The sequence below is a fragment of the Oryctolagus cuniculus genome, chromosome 4, assembly GCF_051225735.1.
Source record: "Oryctolagus cuniculus isolate XC-2025 breed Fujian yellow rabbit chromosome 4, ASM5122573v1, whole genome shotgun sequence".
Classification (NCBI taxonomy): domain Eukaryota; kingdom Metazoa; phylum Chordata; class Mammalia; order Lagomorpha; family Leporidae; genus Oryctolagus; species Oryctolagus cuniculus.
This window is the reverse complement of record NC_142870.1, coordinates 11543493-11559873: the sequence shown is the minus strand read 5'-3', so window position 1 is coordinate 11559873 and position 16381 is coordinate 11543493. Positions and strand designations below refer to the sequence as shown.

Here is a 16381-nt window from a genome sequence, read left to right as displayed (position 1 = left end):
GCTCCGTCTCCTGCCATGTGACACCCTGCACCTCCACAGGACTGTCATCAAGAAGGCCATGACATGCGGTTCAACCTTGGACCCACAAAACTGTGAGCCAAGATAAACACTTTTCTTTATAAAGGTATCCAGCCTCAGATATTACAGGAACACAAATTGGACTAGTATAATTCAATAGCAAGGATTGCTATTACTGAGAGGTGACTTTATAATGGAAATGTGTGTTGTTAAAGGATATCTTAAGCAGTCTGTCAAAATTTAATTTCCAAAAACTCACAAACTCAATTTAGGAAACCAAGGACACTTGCAAAAAAGCAAGTAGAAAAAACAACTACAAGTTTTAACATACAATCAGAGTAATCTCCATATGCATCAGATTCCCAAAAAAGCATCTAATTGAGATACACACATTTGATCAAACATCTAGAATACCACTATTTATCATTTCCTCACTAGTTATTAAATGCTACCTATACAAGGCACTGTGCATATGAAAGTGATTAAGATAATCAATATAGATAATCTAGTTAAAAACATTGTCCGACGGGCCAGCACCGTGGCGCAGTAGGTTAATCCTAAACCTGTGGTGCCAGCATCCCATATGGGCGCCAGTTCAACTCCCGGCTGCACCTCTTCCAATCCAGCTCTCTGCTGCGGCCTGGGAAAGCAGTAGAAGATGGCCCAGGTCCTTGGACCCTGCATCCACATGGGAGACCAAGAAGAAGCTCCTGGCTTTGGATCAGCGCCGCTCCGGCCGTTGTGGCTATCTGGGGAGTGAACCATCGGAAGGAAGATCTCTCCCTCTGTCTCTACCTCTCACTGTCTGTAACTCTAGCTCTCAAATAAAATGAATAAAATCTTTTAAAAAATTGTCAGAATAAAAAATAATTGTGGCCAGCGCCGCGGCTCAGTAGGCTAATCCTTCGCCTCGCGGCGCTGGCACACAGGGTTCTAGTCCCGGTCGGGGCACCGGACTCTGTCCCGGTTGCCCCTCTTCCAGGCCAGCTCTCTGCTGTGGCCAGCGAGTGCAGTGGAGGATGACCCAAGTGCTTGGGCCCTGCACCCCATGGGAGACCAGGAGAAGCACCTGGCTCCTGCCATCAGATCAGCGCAGTGCGCCGGCCGCGGCAGCCATTGGAGGGTGAACCAACGGCAAAGGAAGACCTTTCTCTCTGTTTCTCTCTCTCAATGTCCACTCTGCCTGTCAAAAAAGAAAAAATAATAATAATTGTATTACATTACATGCTATCATTAAAAAGTACTATAGCAGCCATTTGGGGGGTGAACCAATGGAAAGGAAGACCTTTCTGTCTCTCTCTCTCTCTCACTGTCTAAATCTGCCTGTCAAAAAAAAAAGAAAAAAAAAGTACTATAGGGGCCGGCACTGTGGCATAGAAGGCTAAGGCTCTGCCTGCAGTGCTAGCATACCATTTGGGCACTGGTTCAAGACCTGGTTGCTCCACTTCCAATCTAGCTCCCTGCTGATATCTACGGGAAAGCAGTGGAAGATGGCCCAAGTGTTTGGGCACCCACTTGAGGGACCCAGAAGAAGCTCCTGCTCCTGACTTCAGCCTGGCCCCGCCCTGGCCCCGTGGCCATTTGGGAAGTAAACCAGCAGATAGAAGATATCTCTCTCTGTATCTCTGCCTTTCAAATGAATAAATAAATAAATCTTTAAAAAGAAAAAAAGTACTGTAATAGAAATGTGAAATAGATACTCCTTGCCAGAAAGGGATGAAGAAAGATCAACAGAGGAAGAACAAACAAAGCTAGATTTTGAAACATGAATAAAAGTTTGCCAGATAAAAGAAGAAATAAAAGGGGTTGGCATTTGGCCTATCAGTTAAGAAAGCCAGTTGGGATGCCCACATCCCATATCAGATTGCCTGGGTTTGAGTCCTGGCTTCATGCCCAATTACAGCTTCCTGCTACTGCACACCCTTAGTGGTAGCAGGTCCTGGCTCAAATACTTGGGTCCCAGGTACCTATGTGGGAGATCTGGGTTCCCAGCTCCCAACTTCAGTCTGCCCCAGAAGTTGTGGGCACTTTGGAAGTGAACCAGAGAATGCAAGCTCTCTGTCTGTACAAACATATGTATGTCTCTCTGCATCTGAAATAAATTAACAAAAAAAATTAAAGAAAGAAAACAAGGAAGAATTATTTAAAAAAAAAAAGAAGGAAATATGCAAAATTATATAGACTCAGAAGAGAACAGAGTTTTAGGGTCTGTAGAGAATGATAGTGATTAATTTGTTTGGGACAAGATTATGAAGGATTTTTCAGTCTACTCAAGTTTAGACTTTATCCTCTGAGGCTGGGATTGGCGAACTTTTTCTGTGAAGAACCAAGCAGTATAGATTTTAGGCTTTGTGGGCCACACAATCTGTCACAACTACCCAACTCTGCTGCCCTTCCATCAAAGCAGCCCTACACAATACGTGAACAAATGAGCATGGCGGTGTTCCAGTAAAAGTTCACTGATGAAACAGGCAGCAGTCAGACTTGCCCACAGGTTACACTTTGTGGATCCCTGCTCTAAGCAATAGGAACCTACCAAGGATTTGTAAGCTAGGAAGTCAGACCAGATCTGTGTTTCAGAAAGACAACTCCAGAGGCAGCAGTGTGGAAAGGGGTTGATGAGCATCATTAAAAAGGGATAATGGCCATCTTTCCAGAGAATAAGGATATAAACTGAGGATAAACTGGCACAAGCTAAGGGAAGGGTTTTTACTTGACAGATATTGAAGAGGTATTAGCAAATAAACAGGAAGGAGTCAAGAGTGACCATCTCCCAGGTAGGGTGTCTAGGAGCTGGTGACAGACCATTAAAACAAGGATTGCTAAAAGTGAGGATAGAAGACAACTTATTTTGGGCATAATGTATGTATTCAAAATGACTGAAGCATAGCTGAAATCTGATAGGATAGTTTAAGGCAGATATACAAATTAGAGTTTCCCAGCAATTAATTTAGTGCTAACTGAAGTCATGAAAGCAAAAAGCTCAGGAAGAAAATACGGAAAAGACAGCTCACTACTGAATCATTGCTTTTTGTTGTTGTTGTTTATATTTGAAAGGCAGAGTTACAGACAGAGAGAGGGAGAGACAGACAGAAAGGTAGGTCTTTCATCCTCTGGTTCACTCTCCAAATGGCCACAATGGCGAGAGCCATGCCGATCCAAAGTCAGGAGCCAGGAGATTCTTACAGGTCTCCCACGTGGATGCAGGGGCCCAAGCACTTGGGCCATCTTCCACTGCTTTCCCAGGCCATAGTAGAGTCGGATTGGAAGTGGAACAGCCGGGATTAGAACCAGCATCCATATGGGATGTCGGCACTGCAGTCAGAGGCTTAGACCACTATGCCACAGCACTAGCTTACCATATGAGTGCTGGTTTGATTCCCAGCACCTCCATTTCCAATACAGCTCCCTGTTAATGCGCCTGGGAAGCAACAGAGGATGGCCGAAGTGCTTGGACCCCTGACACCCATGTGAGAAACCTAGATAGAGCCCCTGGTTCCTGGCTTTGGCCTGGCCCAGCCCCAGCTGTTGAGGCCATTTGGAGAGTGAACCAGCAGAAGGAAGACCGCTCTCTCTTTTTCTCCCTCTCTCTGTAACTCTGTCTTTCAAATAAACAAAAAATAAAACTTAGCCCTTATCATCAGGAATTTATATCCTTCCAGAGAAATAAATTAATACTTTTCAAAAAATTAAATTACAATGTGTATAATTTTAAAATGTAATAATCAGTAGATTAATGATATATATAAAAAAAAACAAACATTAATCAAGATATTAGGGCCACACAGATTAAACAAGTTGACTCAAATGAAACAAAAAAAGAACACATTTTCTGCATGATTACTGTCAACTACACACACTACCGGGTATTGGTTAGAATGTTTATAGATATCAGGCTCTTCACATACTACTCCATTCAATCCTCAACTCTATGGGGACTACCCCAGTCAATCCTTACAAACACAAGAAGGCAGTTACTGTTATTAACCCCACATTACAGGAGGTTGGCTTGCCAAGGTCACATAACCAGCAAGGAGGAAAACCAGGCTTTCCACTGAAGTTCAGATCTGATTCCAAAGTCTATGTTCATGACCATTACACAACATTGCTTCTCATCTTCGCACATAGTTCCAGCACTCTCATTTCAGATTTCATGCGAGAAAAGTTACTGTTCTACTCTCTGGTGAAGAGAGTAAGAAGAAAATGAAGATAAACAGCCCCAGTTTAGAGGAACAACGTGATCATCTGGAAAGAGAAGAAAGCACAATGAGGTCTACAACGACCTTGACGGTAACTGCTGATTCAAATCTTGCCAAAGAAGTCTAGCGAATACATTTTCTTATTGCATAAGCTATAAACCCAATTTCTAGGCACTCAGATTTTAGGACTTAAAATCCAGCAACATGGGGGCCAGCATTGTGATGCAATGCCAGCATCCCATATAAGAGTGCTGGTTAGAATACCGGCTGCTCCGCTTCTGATCCAGCTCTCTGCTAATCCTCCTGGGAGAGCAGCGGAGGCTGGTCCAAGTACGTGGGCCCCTGCCACCCCTGTGGGAGAGACCTAGATGGACTCATAGCTTCATCCCAGTCCAGACATGACTATTGCTGTCATTTGGGGAGTAAACCAGAGCATAGAAGATCTTTCTCTCCGCTTCTTTCTCTGTCTCTCTGCCTTTCAAATAATTTTTTTAATCCAACAAGATGAATGAATTTTTCAGAGATTTTTGGTACTTCGGAAAAAAGACATTTATATGTGTAGTCTCAGGGAATGCTTACTTGCCTTCCGAACTGTAAATCACACATAACAAGAAAAAAACTTAGAAAGTATCAATTTTGGTCAACCATTTTAATCTAAAACCAAAGTAAGGGGCCAGTGTTGTGGCACAGCCAGTTAAGTTGCTGCCTGCAATGCCAGCATCCCATATACACACTGGTTCAAGTCCCAGCTATTCCACTTCTGATCCAGCCACCTACCAATGCACCTGGGAAAGCAGCAGAAGATGGCCCAAGTGTTTGGGCCCTACACCCATGTGAGAGACTTTCTCCTGTTTAGTTACTGACCAGACCTAACCTTACTTACCTTCAGATCAGATGAGATGGGGCACTTTCAGGGTGGTATGGCTATATACTGGGAGCCATTTCAGGGTGGTATGGTTATAGACTGGGAATAGTAATGGTGCTTAAATACCATCATGGGTGTTGATCTGCTCTAATGCCGGGCACACAACACAGTAATCCAAGGAAACAGGAAGTACATGAGAGAGAACAACGATTCAATAAAAATAAATTTAAAATTTTTTTAAATATTTATTTATTTATTCAAAAGGCAGAGTTACAGAGACGCAGAGGGAGAGAAAGAGAGAGAGAGAGGTCTTTTAGCCACAGATTCGCTTCCAAAGTGGCCACAATGGCCAGAGGTGGGCAGATCCAACACCAGGAGCCAGGAGCTTCCTCCAGGTCTCCCACGTGTGTGCAGAGGCCCAAGGACTTGGGCCATCTTCTGCTGCTTTCCCAGGCACATTAACAGGAAGTTGGATGGGAAGTGGAGCAGCCAGGATTCAAACCAGCACCCATATGGATGCCAGCACTGCAGGAGATGGCTTTACCCCCTATACCACAGCACCGGCCCCAAAATAAAATCTTAAAAACCAAAGGAAAAGGGAGCACAAATTTTAAAGAAATTCTAACTTCACAACCTCCCCCCAACACCCTGTAATTGCCTTGTTAATTTTAATTATGAGGGCTAGTGCAGTGGTTTAACGCCCTGGCCTGAAGCACTGGCATCCCATATGGGCACCAGTGCTGTGGGATAGCGGTTGGGGCTGCCACCTGCAGTGCTGGCATCCCCTGTGGGTGCTGGTTCAAGGCCTGGCTGCTCCACTTCCGATCCAGCTCTCTGCTATGGCCTGGGAAAGCAGTAGAAGATGGCCCAAGTCCTTGGGTCCCTGTACTCACGTGTGAGACCCGGAAGAAGCTCCTGGCTTCAGATCAGCACAGTTCTGGCTGTTGCAGCCAACTGGGGAGTGAACCAGCGGATGGAAGACCTCTCTCTCTTTCTCTCTCTCTCTCTGCCTCTCCTCTCTCTGTGTAACTCTGACTTTCAAATAAATAAATCTTTTAAAAAAATTTTAGTTATGCAGAATGTGTATTATTTGGTGAATACTACTCTCCACTGCTTCTATATGAAGTTGATTTTTTATTTTAAACATCTTGTACCAGATGTATACATCCAACTATCTGTTTGGCATCCCTGACTGCCCCAAAGTCACCTTAAAATTAGCATGTCCAAGGCAGACATTCACCACAGCAGTTAATACACCACTTGGGAGGGACAGGCTCTGTGGCGCAGTGGGTTAACACCCTGCCCTCTCCCCTTCTCCTCCTCCCTCTCCCATTCCCAGTCCCACTCTCCACTAAGATCCATTTTCAATTAACTTTATACACTGAAGACCAACTCTATACTAAGTAAAGAGTTCAACAATTTGCGCACAGACAAAAGCTGTTTGAGAACTAGTCAGCACAGGAGACTGGGATCCCACTACCCCCACTTTTTTTTTTTTTTTTAAGATTTATTTATTTATTTGAAAGTCAGAGTTACACAGAGAGAGAAGGAGGTCTTCCATCCACTGGTTCACTCCCTAATTGACCACAATGGCTGGAGCTGTGCTGATTCGAAGCCAGGAGCCAGGAGCTTCCTCCAGGTCTCCCACGTGGGTGTAGGGGCCCAAGGACTGCTTTCCCAACCACAGCAGAGAGCTGGATTGGAAGAGGAGCAGCCAGGACTTGAACCGGCACCCACAGGGGATGCCAGCACTGCAGGTGGCAGCCCCAACCACCATGCCACAGCACTGGCACCCCCACAAAAAAAAATCAAAACATTGGGCTGGCTCTATAGCATAGCCACCACTTCCAACACCAGCATCCCATATGGGTTCTGGTTCAAGTCCCAGCTACTCTACTTCCATTCCAGCTCCCTGCTAGTGTTCCTGGGAAGGAAGCAGAAGATGTGGAAGACTCAGAAGAAGCTCCTGGCTCCTGATTTCAGCCTGGCCCAGCCCTAGCTGTTGTGGCCATTTGGGGAGCAAACCAGTGCACAGAAGGTCTCTGTCTCTGTCTCTCTCTCTCTCTCTACCTTTCAAATAAATAAATAAAATCTTTAAAAAGAAACAAACAAATGAACTTAAAGATGGAACTGTTAAGTAAAATAGAACTTAAAAGTCTGGGTATTTGTTGGTCTATCCATATTGGAAAAAATCAGAAAGCTTGCTTAGGGGAGAAGATGCAAGGCAAGGTGACCACTTGACAAAGAGATGAGCATGACTCAGTCATGTCAATGCAAGCCAGGCATTACTCATTAAGACAATGGAAGAGGGGCCTGCACTGTGGTGTAGCGGGCTAAGCTACCTCCTGCAGTGCCGACATCTCATATGGGTGCCGGTTTGAGTCCCAGCTACTCCACTTCTGATCCAGCTCTCTGCTATGGCCTGGGAAATCAGTCGAGGATAGCCCAAGTGCTTGGGCCCCTGCGCCACGTGGGAGCCCTGGAAGAAGCTCCTGGCTCCGGATCGGCGCACGTCTAGCCATTGCGACCATTTGGGGAGTGAACCAAAGGATGAAAGACTTCTCTCTTTCTCTCTCTGCCTCTGCAACTATTATTAATTACTTAATTTTAAAAAGACCACGGAAGAATGATCCCAAAGGCGATTCAGAAATCATCAAGCCTGACGCCCCCATTAAAGCCCACAGTGCAAAAGCCCCAGCCAAGCTACGACATGCACGTTTACACATTTACGAGTAGAGCACCAAATGTCAGCAATGCAGCATCAAATGGTTAAGCAAAGTAACAGTAACAGTAATAGCATATAAAGCAAATATGGCAAAATGTTAACACTGTTGAGTCTACTATTCTTTCAACTCTTCTGTATGTTTAAAATGTTTTGTAGTGAAATTGAAAGAAACAGAAAGGTACACCATCATGAGTTGCCACATGAATGCAAATGACTGCTTCACAACCCCAGTGATCTATCCACTCATTCTCTGAGGACGTCCCTACCTAAGCTCCCTGACAGGAGCCTCGCTTAGTCATCTTTTCACCTTCTGTAATTTCTCAGTAAATGTCCTACTCCCCAGTTCACAGAGACTGACTCCAGGGACACAGCTTTAAACTCACACAGGTAGAAGGGAACCCTTCTGGCAAGCAGTACTGGGCAAGCAAAGGCATCAAGATAAGGTTAGAGAAGACCTGCAGTAAGAAGATCTTACGAAGGAAGTGGACACCATGGAGTATCAGAGAAACCTTCCAGCATTAGCCACCACAAGGTAGCTCAAAGCACAGGCTTTGGAGCCAGCCCCAACGTGGGCTCACTCCTACACTCAGCCTCCTGCCAGCTGTGTCTCCTTGGACAGGTTCATTTATCCATCCCAGTCTTCCTGGAACAGTTCCATCAGCCAGGAACTGTTTGAGGCTTAAACTTCCCTTTTCTGGTACATACATGAGGTTAACAGCACCACGTCCTTCAGAAAATAAGACTGATGAGAACCGAATGCACACGTGAGCACTCAATCCTGTCAGCCAACCAGAAAGATGCCCCCCCCCGCCCACACACACACAACTGCTCTGCAGGGGGTATTCTGTTCCCAACAGTACTACCAGTACTCAGGTTAAGAAAAACTATTACTCCTGGATGAGGATGGAGACTATACATAAGCATGTCATTTTGCTCCTTCCTGAAACCTCACTAGAATGACAGAAAGGGTGTTTTAAAAATGTCTTCAGCTCCCGGCTGGCGCTGTGGCTCACCTGGTTGATCCTCCGCCTGTGGCGCCAGCATCCCATATGGGCGCCAGGTTCTAGTTCCGTTTGCTCCTCTTCCAGTCCAGCTCTCTGCTGTGGCCCAGGAGGGCAGTGGAGGATGGCCCAGGTGCTTGGGCCCCTGCACCTGCGTGGGAGACCAGGAGGAAGCACCTGGCTCCTGGCTCCAGATCGGCACAGCGCCGGCCGTAATGGCCATTTGGGGAGTAAACCAACAGAGGGAGAACCTTTCTCTCTGTCTCCCTCTCACTGTCTATAACTCTACCTGTCAAATTAAAAAAAAAAAAATGCCTTCAACTCCTAATAATTGGAATAACAGAAGAGGAGGCAAAAGCAGCAAACATTGGAAAGCAGATGAACAATGATAACTGACTTAGCAAACTGAAGAAAGTGCATTTGGTCCAAGAGTGGTCTCCTGTTGGGATGCTCACAAGTCACACTGGAGTGCCTGATTTCAGTACCAGTGAATTCACTTCCAACCCAGCTTCTTGCTAATGCAAAAATCCCGAAGAGGCAGCAGGTTATGGTCTAGATACTTGGGTCCCTGACACCCACATGAAGACCCAAAGTTCCAGACTTCTGGCTCCAGTCTGGCCCGGCCCTGGCTATGGTGATCATCTGAGGAGTAAGCCAGCAGATGAAAGATCTCTCTCCATCTGTCTATTTATCAAATAAAAATGAAAATAAATAAGTTAAAAAAACTGTTTAAGCCAAATCCCAACCCAGCAAGGTGGAAAGCTCAGGTCAACCCAGTAAACACTAGATACACTAGATGGAAACCAAAAAAGATCTGCAGATCCTGTCCCTTCTCTCTTTTTTTTTTTTTTTTTTTTGACAGGCAGAGTTAGACAGTGAAGAGAGAGAGACAGAGAGAAAGGTTTTTCCTTTTCCGTTGGTTCACCCCCCAAATGCCCGCTACAGCCAGTGTGCTGCACTGATCCAAAGGCAGGAGCCAGGTGCTTCTCCTGGTCTCCCATGGGGTGCAGGGCCCAAGCACTTGGGCCATCCTCCACTGCACTCCCAGGCCACAGCAGAGAGCTGGCCTGGAAGAGGGGCAACCGGGACAGAATCTGGCGCCCTAACCAGGACTAGAACCTGGTGTGCCAGCGCCACAGGCGGAGGATTAGCCAGCCCCTTCTCTCTTCTTGATGGCAACTACTCCTTCCATGTCCCGTGAGAAGTCTCTGGTTCTTCCCTATTTCTTGTGTACTGGACCAAACACAATGGAAGATGCAGCTATCATACTGGAAATCAGACACAAGGACTACCTCAGACTCTGTTCTGGCTCAGTAGATGCTGTCAGAATCCTTCCCTCCACGCAGGAAAACCCTCCTTCAGGGGATCTGATTGGTTTAAGAGGCAGAATATAAAATACTAATATCAGGGATAACAGACCAGCCAGAAACACAGTGAAACACAGTTGAAAAGCTTCATGCACACCCTCAGAGAAGCCAATCACCTTTTTAGTCCCCTATTCTTATTTATAAGAAAAAGCCAAAGATCACTAGGCATCTAAACTTTTTTTTAAAAGATTTATTTATTTATTTGAAAGTCAGAGTTACACACAGAGAGAAGGAGAGGCAGAGAGAGAGAGAAAGTCTTCCATCTGCTGGTTCACTCTCCAAATGGCCGCAATGGCTGAAGCTGGGTGGATCTGAAGCTTCGTCAGGGTCTCCCATGGGGGTGCAGGGCTCCAAATGCTTTCTTTACTGCTTTCCCAGGCCATAGCAGAGAGCTGGGTTGGAAGTGGAGTAGCTGGGACTCGAACCAGTGCCCATATGAGATGCTGGCACTGCAAGAGGTAGCTTTACCCACTACACCACAGCGCTGGCCCCAAAGGAAACTTTTAACATGGAAGAATACACAGAGAAAAACAGTAGCTCGGTAGAAACAAATGAAGCAGGGAAAGAAAAGTTAAAATAATATCATTATAACCCCAGAGATTAGAGAATATGGTGCATCCATGAAACAAGAATAGGACACTATCACAAGAAACACTGAAAGACTGAAAAAACTGGCCTTCAGAATTTAAAACATTGGGGCTGGTGCTGTGGCGCAGCAGGTTAAAGCCCTGGCCTGAAGCGCTGGCATCCCATATGGGCACCAGTTCTAGTCCCAGCTGCTCCTCTTCCAATCCAGCTCTCTGCTATGGCCTGGGAAAGCAGTAGAAGATGGCCCAGGTCCTTGGGCCCCTGCACCCACATGGAAAACCGGGAAGAAGCTCCCGGCTCCTGGCTTCAGATCGGCGCAGCTCCGGCCGTAGCAGCCATCCAGGGAGCGAACCAGCAGTGGAAGACCTCTCTCATTGTCTCTACCTCTCTCTGTAACTCTTTCAAATAAATAAAATAAATCTTTAAAAAAAGAATTTAAAACATTAATAATGAATCTTTTGTAAAAAAGGAACTAAATGTTAAGGAAATATAGTAATAAGTATGACACAAAAATAGAAAACAGGTAAGTTAGAGAAACAGTATAAAAGCTTCACTTATAAATAAAAAGTATTTCAGAAGAGGCTCCAGATAAAACAGAAGAAAATGTAAAATATTCTAAGAAAACTTTCCCAGAAAAGAGGTTCTTGTACTTACAGACTGAAAGAGCTCAATGAACATTTGATCTAATAAATGAAAATAGATCCACAGATGATTTTAAATTTCAAAACACTGACACTGAAGTGTAGTTTCTGTAAGTTTGCAGTGAGAAAGAAAAAAAGGTGACATACAAAGAATCAGGAATCCTAATAGCTTGGAATTCTTTTTTTTTTTTTTTTTTTTTTTTTTTTACAGGCAGAGTGGACAGTGAGAGAGAGAGACAGAGAGAAAGGTCTTCCTTTTGCCGTTGGTTCACCCTCCAATGGCCGCCGCTGCAGCCGGCGCACCGCGCTGATCCTGGCAGGAGCCAGGAGACAAGTGCTTTTCCTGGTCTCCCATGGGGTGCAGGGCCCAAGCACCTGGGCCATCCTCCACTGCACTCCCTGGCCATAGCAGAGAGCTGGCCTGGAAGAGGGGCAACCGGGACAGAATCCGGCGCCCCAACCGGGACTAGAACCCGGTGTGCCGGCGCCGCAAGGTGGAGGATTAGCCTATTGAGCCACGGCGCCGGCCCTAGCTTGGAATTCTTAACAGTAGCACTGGAAATAATGGGACAGTGGAGCAGGAACTTCTACTACACTCAGAAGGAAAATTATTTCTAAATAAATTCTATTGCTAATTAAAGTATCAGTCAAGTATGAGGACAGAATCGAAATACATTCAGACATGCAAGGTTTCCAAAATCTAACTCTTTTTGTCAAGAAGCTGCCAGAATTTGAGGTCCACTAGAGAGCAAATCAATAACAGAAAATGCAGGACATGGGAAAAATCCAATCCAGGAAAGCTAAAGAGAACCCAGCTGTGCCCTTGAAGCAGCGGTAAACCAGGCCAGAATGAAGCAGTGGAACGCAAGAGATAACGTCCCAGCAAATACAGCAGATTTTAAGCGGAGACTGAGTGCCCAGGAACCCGGCCCAGATTCCTATCTGTACTCAGCGGGGCTGGGCTTGATCTCCAGCATACGCTGTAAGGCCTGCAGCCAGCACCAGCAGAGGGTACACACTTCCCCCAGAGAGGTTCTGATCTGACCTACCCCGATAACTACAGCCCAACAGTGAGGAGCCAGAACACACGGCACAGCCCACTCCCTCCAACCCTAGTTCTCCTGTCTATATAGCACTTGGTTCACACTAGAGCCCTCCAAATACCCTGAATGAGGGGAACCCCATTTTCACTCACAACCCCACTGACTTCCTCAGTCAGGAAAGCTGAAGTTTTCATCTAATAGTGACTATGCTGTCCTTTCCTTACACAGTCAGAAGTCTGAGCTTACAATCATGAAACAAAATTTTAATTCCAAATTTAGAAAGACCTAGATTTTCTAACAAGCCTGTTTGGATCTATCTGTGTTCTCAGGGGGAAGGGACCATGGAACTTCATTACTGGCAGTTGTGCCCATTTGAGGAGTGAACCAACAGATGGAACATCTCTGTAGGTATGTGTGTGTGTGCTCTCCCTCTGTCTCTGTAATTTTGCCTTTTAAATATTCTTAAAGCTAGATAAATAAATAAACAGATCAAACACTGCTTGCGAGGCCCACATTCCACATTAGGAGTACCACATTAGAGTCCCAGCTACCCCACTTTGGATTCTGTTTCCAACTAACGCATCCTGGAAGACAGCAGGTGCTGGCCAGTAGTGGGTTCCTGCCACCCACATGGAAGACCCAGCAGGCGTTCTAGGCTCCTGCTTCACCCTGGCCAGCCCTGGCTGTTGCAGGCATTTGGGGAGTGAACTAATTGGAACATCTCAAAATCTCTCTCTCTCTCTCTCCCTCCCTCCCTCCCTCTGTCACTTTAACTTTCAAGTAGGTGAATATTAACAAACGTTTAAAAAAAGAAAAAAACTGTGATACTCTCAATTACAGTTAAGTAAATTTTGAAACATATTCAGTGTTTGCATGAGAAGTTCATTTTTAACACTATTCATTCAAAACTTACTATACTGCTCAAGATATAAGAGTGTTTCTTTTTTTATTATTATTATTTGACAGAGTTACACAGTGATAGAGAAAGACAGAGAGAAAGGTCTTCCTTCCGTTGGTTCACCCCCAAATGCCTGCTACGGCCGGAGCTACGCCAATCCGAAGCCAGGAGCCAGGTACTTATCCTGGTCTCCCATGGGGTGCAGAGCCTAAGCACTTGGGCCATCCTCCACTGCCTTCCCAGGCCACATCAGAGAGCTGGACTGGAAGAGGAGCAAACGGGACTAGAACCCAGTGCCCACATGGGATGCCAGCGCCTCAGGTGGAGAATTAACCAAGTGATCCACGGAGCCAGCCCCAAGAGTGTTTCTGTATGTGCATTTATGTAGAAATGTGTGTATATATAAGTGTGTATGTATGGGAATTTATGTATGAAAGAGGGATCTGCAAAAAGTTATGAAAAATGCTTATTGTTAAAAACTATTCATGGATTTTTAAAAAAATTTTGTACCCAAATAAACATCTTTTGATTCCATTTTCTATTAGCTTTTTTTTTTTTTTTTTTTGACAGGCAGAGTTAGAGAGAGAGAGAGACAGAGAGAAAGGTCGTCCTTTACCGTTGGTTCACCCCCCAAATGGCCGCTACGGCCAGTGCACTGCGCCCATCCGAAGCCAGGAGCCAGGTACTTCTCCTGGTCTCCCATGGGGTGCAGGGCCCAAGCACTTGGGCCATCCTCCACTGCACTCCCGGGCCACAGCAGAGAGCTGGACTGGAAGAGGAGCAACCGGGACAGAATCCGGCGCCCCAACCGGGACTAGAACCCGGGGTACCAGCGCCGCAGGCGGAGGATTAGCCAAGTGAGCTGCGGCACCGGCCTCCATTAACATTTTGAAGTATCCTTGTATATCTCAAGGTAATTTAAAAAGCAAGAGAAATATTAATACAATAATAAGGACAGATGTTACCTCCAGGGAAAAAGTATAAACATTTCAACTTTTTAATCTGGTGATGAACACGATGGGCATCATTGCAATAGTATTCCTGAAATTACATCTATGTTTGGGGTGGGCATTTAAGCCCTGCAGTTAAGATGCCCGGGGTCCCCACTGGAGTACCTGGATTTGACTTCTCGCCCTGGTTCGTGATTCCAGCTTCCTGCTAACGCAGACCATTGGGGGGAGGGGGGGCGTGATGGCTGAAGTAACTGGGTTCCTGCCACTCCTGTGGAAAACCAGGATTGAGGTGTAGCCTGGCCCAGCTCTGGCCATTGCAGTCATTTGGGGAGTGAACCAGTAAGAGAGAGCACATGCGCTCACTGTCTCTCTAATAAAATATTTAAATTACAACAAGCTAAGTCTATATATACCGCTTTGTAAATAACGTCCTTGCAGTCTATCAGTGGCTGAACAATATCACGGTATGGAGAATGGAACTGATGATGCCAAGGGTAAGAAACAGGAATTCTTCCTCTACTTGCTATACTTCTACGCTGTTTTAATTTTTTATATTCTTCTGCAAACGCTTAAATTACTTTTTACAACCTGAAAGTTACTTTTATCAATTAAAAAGACAAGTAAGGATATATATATATGTGTGTGTGTGTGTGTGTGTGTGTGTGTGTATATATATATATATATATATTTTTTTTTTTTTACCGTGGACCCCAGAAGTGAATTCGGGAAACTGCAGCCTGTTAAGGCCACTGTGACCCCATCTGGCAGAGGAGAATGAGGGAGGAAGGGTGTGTCTCCGGAAGAGGAAAATGACATCCTCACCCCGCTCTTTAATTAAACCTGCTTTTCCCCCAGCATCAATAGAAAAGACAACCTCTGGCTTCCACTTTAAGACGGCGGAATCTTGCAACATCATTCTAGGTCAAAATGCTTAACTTTTCCTTTAGCCTGAATCCGGATTTAAAAGCCAGGAGACTCAAGATGATGGAAAAGAGAGAGGCAGGCCAGGTCCGGGAGTAAGACGCTCTGGGACTGTCAAGAAAAGGAACGCACAGCACGGGAAGAGAGAAGAGGCGGGCCTCTCCGACAAGAGCAAGTCCGACGACGGGCGCGACGGGCGGATGAATCGCACGGCCCCCACCGCGGCCCCCTTCCCACCGCAGCCCGCCGGGCAGGGGGCTGCGAGCCGGAACATTCCATCGGGCACTGCTTGCGTTTGCAAAGGTCACACGAGGAAATCCACCTCGCTGGTTAGAACCAGAACGGCCTAACGCACAACGACCAGGGCCAAGTCCCCGCTGCTGCCCATCCGAAAGGACACTCCACACGGACCGTCTCACACCTCCCCTGCCCACCTCTACCCGGTCGTTAGGGACGGAGTCAGAAAGTGCCCCCTGAACACTGGCCGCTTCGCAGCCCCGGCTCAGGGCCAGCAAGGCTCGAGTGGCCCCCAGACTCCCGTCGGAGTCCCCCGCGGGCCGGGGAGACGGAAGGCACCAGGCGGCGACCCCGCCAGCCGGCGAGGCCGCGCGGCGGCACTGCGGCCTGCCCCGGGGGAGTTAGGGGTCACGGCCGCGCCGCCGCCTCTGTCAGCCCGGGCGACCGCGGGAGGACGGCGGCGGCCCCGCCCCGCAGGCTGCCGGGCGCAGCGGAGACCTCGCAGGCCGGACCGGGCCCGCCGGGGGCGGCTCTCCACGCGCCGACAGTGCGCGAGCCCCCCGGCGTCCCCCGGCGCTCCAGACTCGACGACCGCACTCACCCAGCTTCCTCGGACGCCCACGCCGAGCCCAGGCGCGCGCGCGCGCAGGCAGGAGGAGGCTGCGGCTGCGGAGCCGGCGGCGTCCTCGGCTCCACCTCAGACAACCCGGGAAACCGGGAGCGGACAGCAGGCGCGAGGCGAGGGCGCCGGTGGGGCGGGGCGAGGCGCCGTGTGCACCGCAGCAACCAATCGCAGCGCAGCAAGTGGCCTGCCGTGGGCGGAGCGGGGCTCCGAGGGGCGGGGCGGGACGCTAGGAGGCGGGGAGAGGGCGTTGGCGGGGCGCGGCGCGGCGACGTGCGCTCGCAGTGGCCAATCGGCGTGCAA

The 16381-nt window shown here is 47.3% G+C and overlaps 1 protein-coding gene across 1 annotated transcript in view; it reads right to left on the bottom strand.

Annotated features, from left to right (window-relative positions):
- Nucleotides 1-16172, bottom strand: part of TMEM50B (transmembrane protein 50B) — a 45423-nt gene extending 29251 nt beyond the window's left edge. The window contains exon 1 of the mRNA XM_008274925.5: nucleotides 16058-16172. The gene's annotated coding sequence lies outside the window, so the exon portion shown is untranslated. The remainder of the gene's footprint in view (nucleotides 1-16057) is intronic.
- Between the last annotated feature and the right edge of the window lie 209 nt (nucleotides 16173-16381).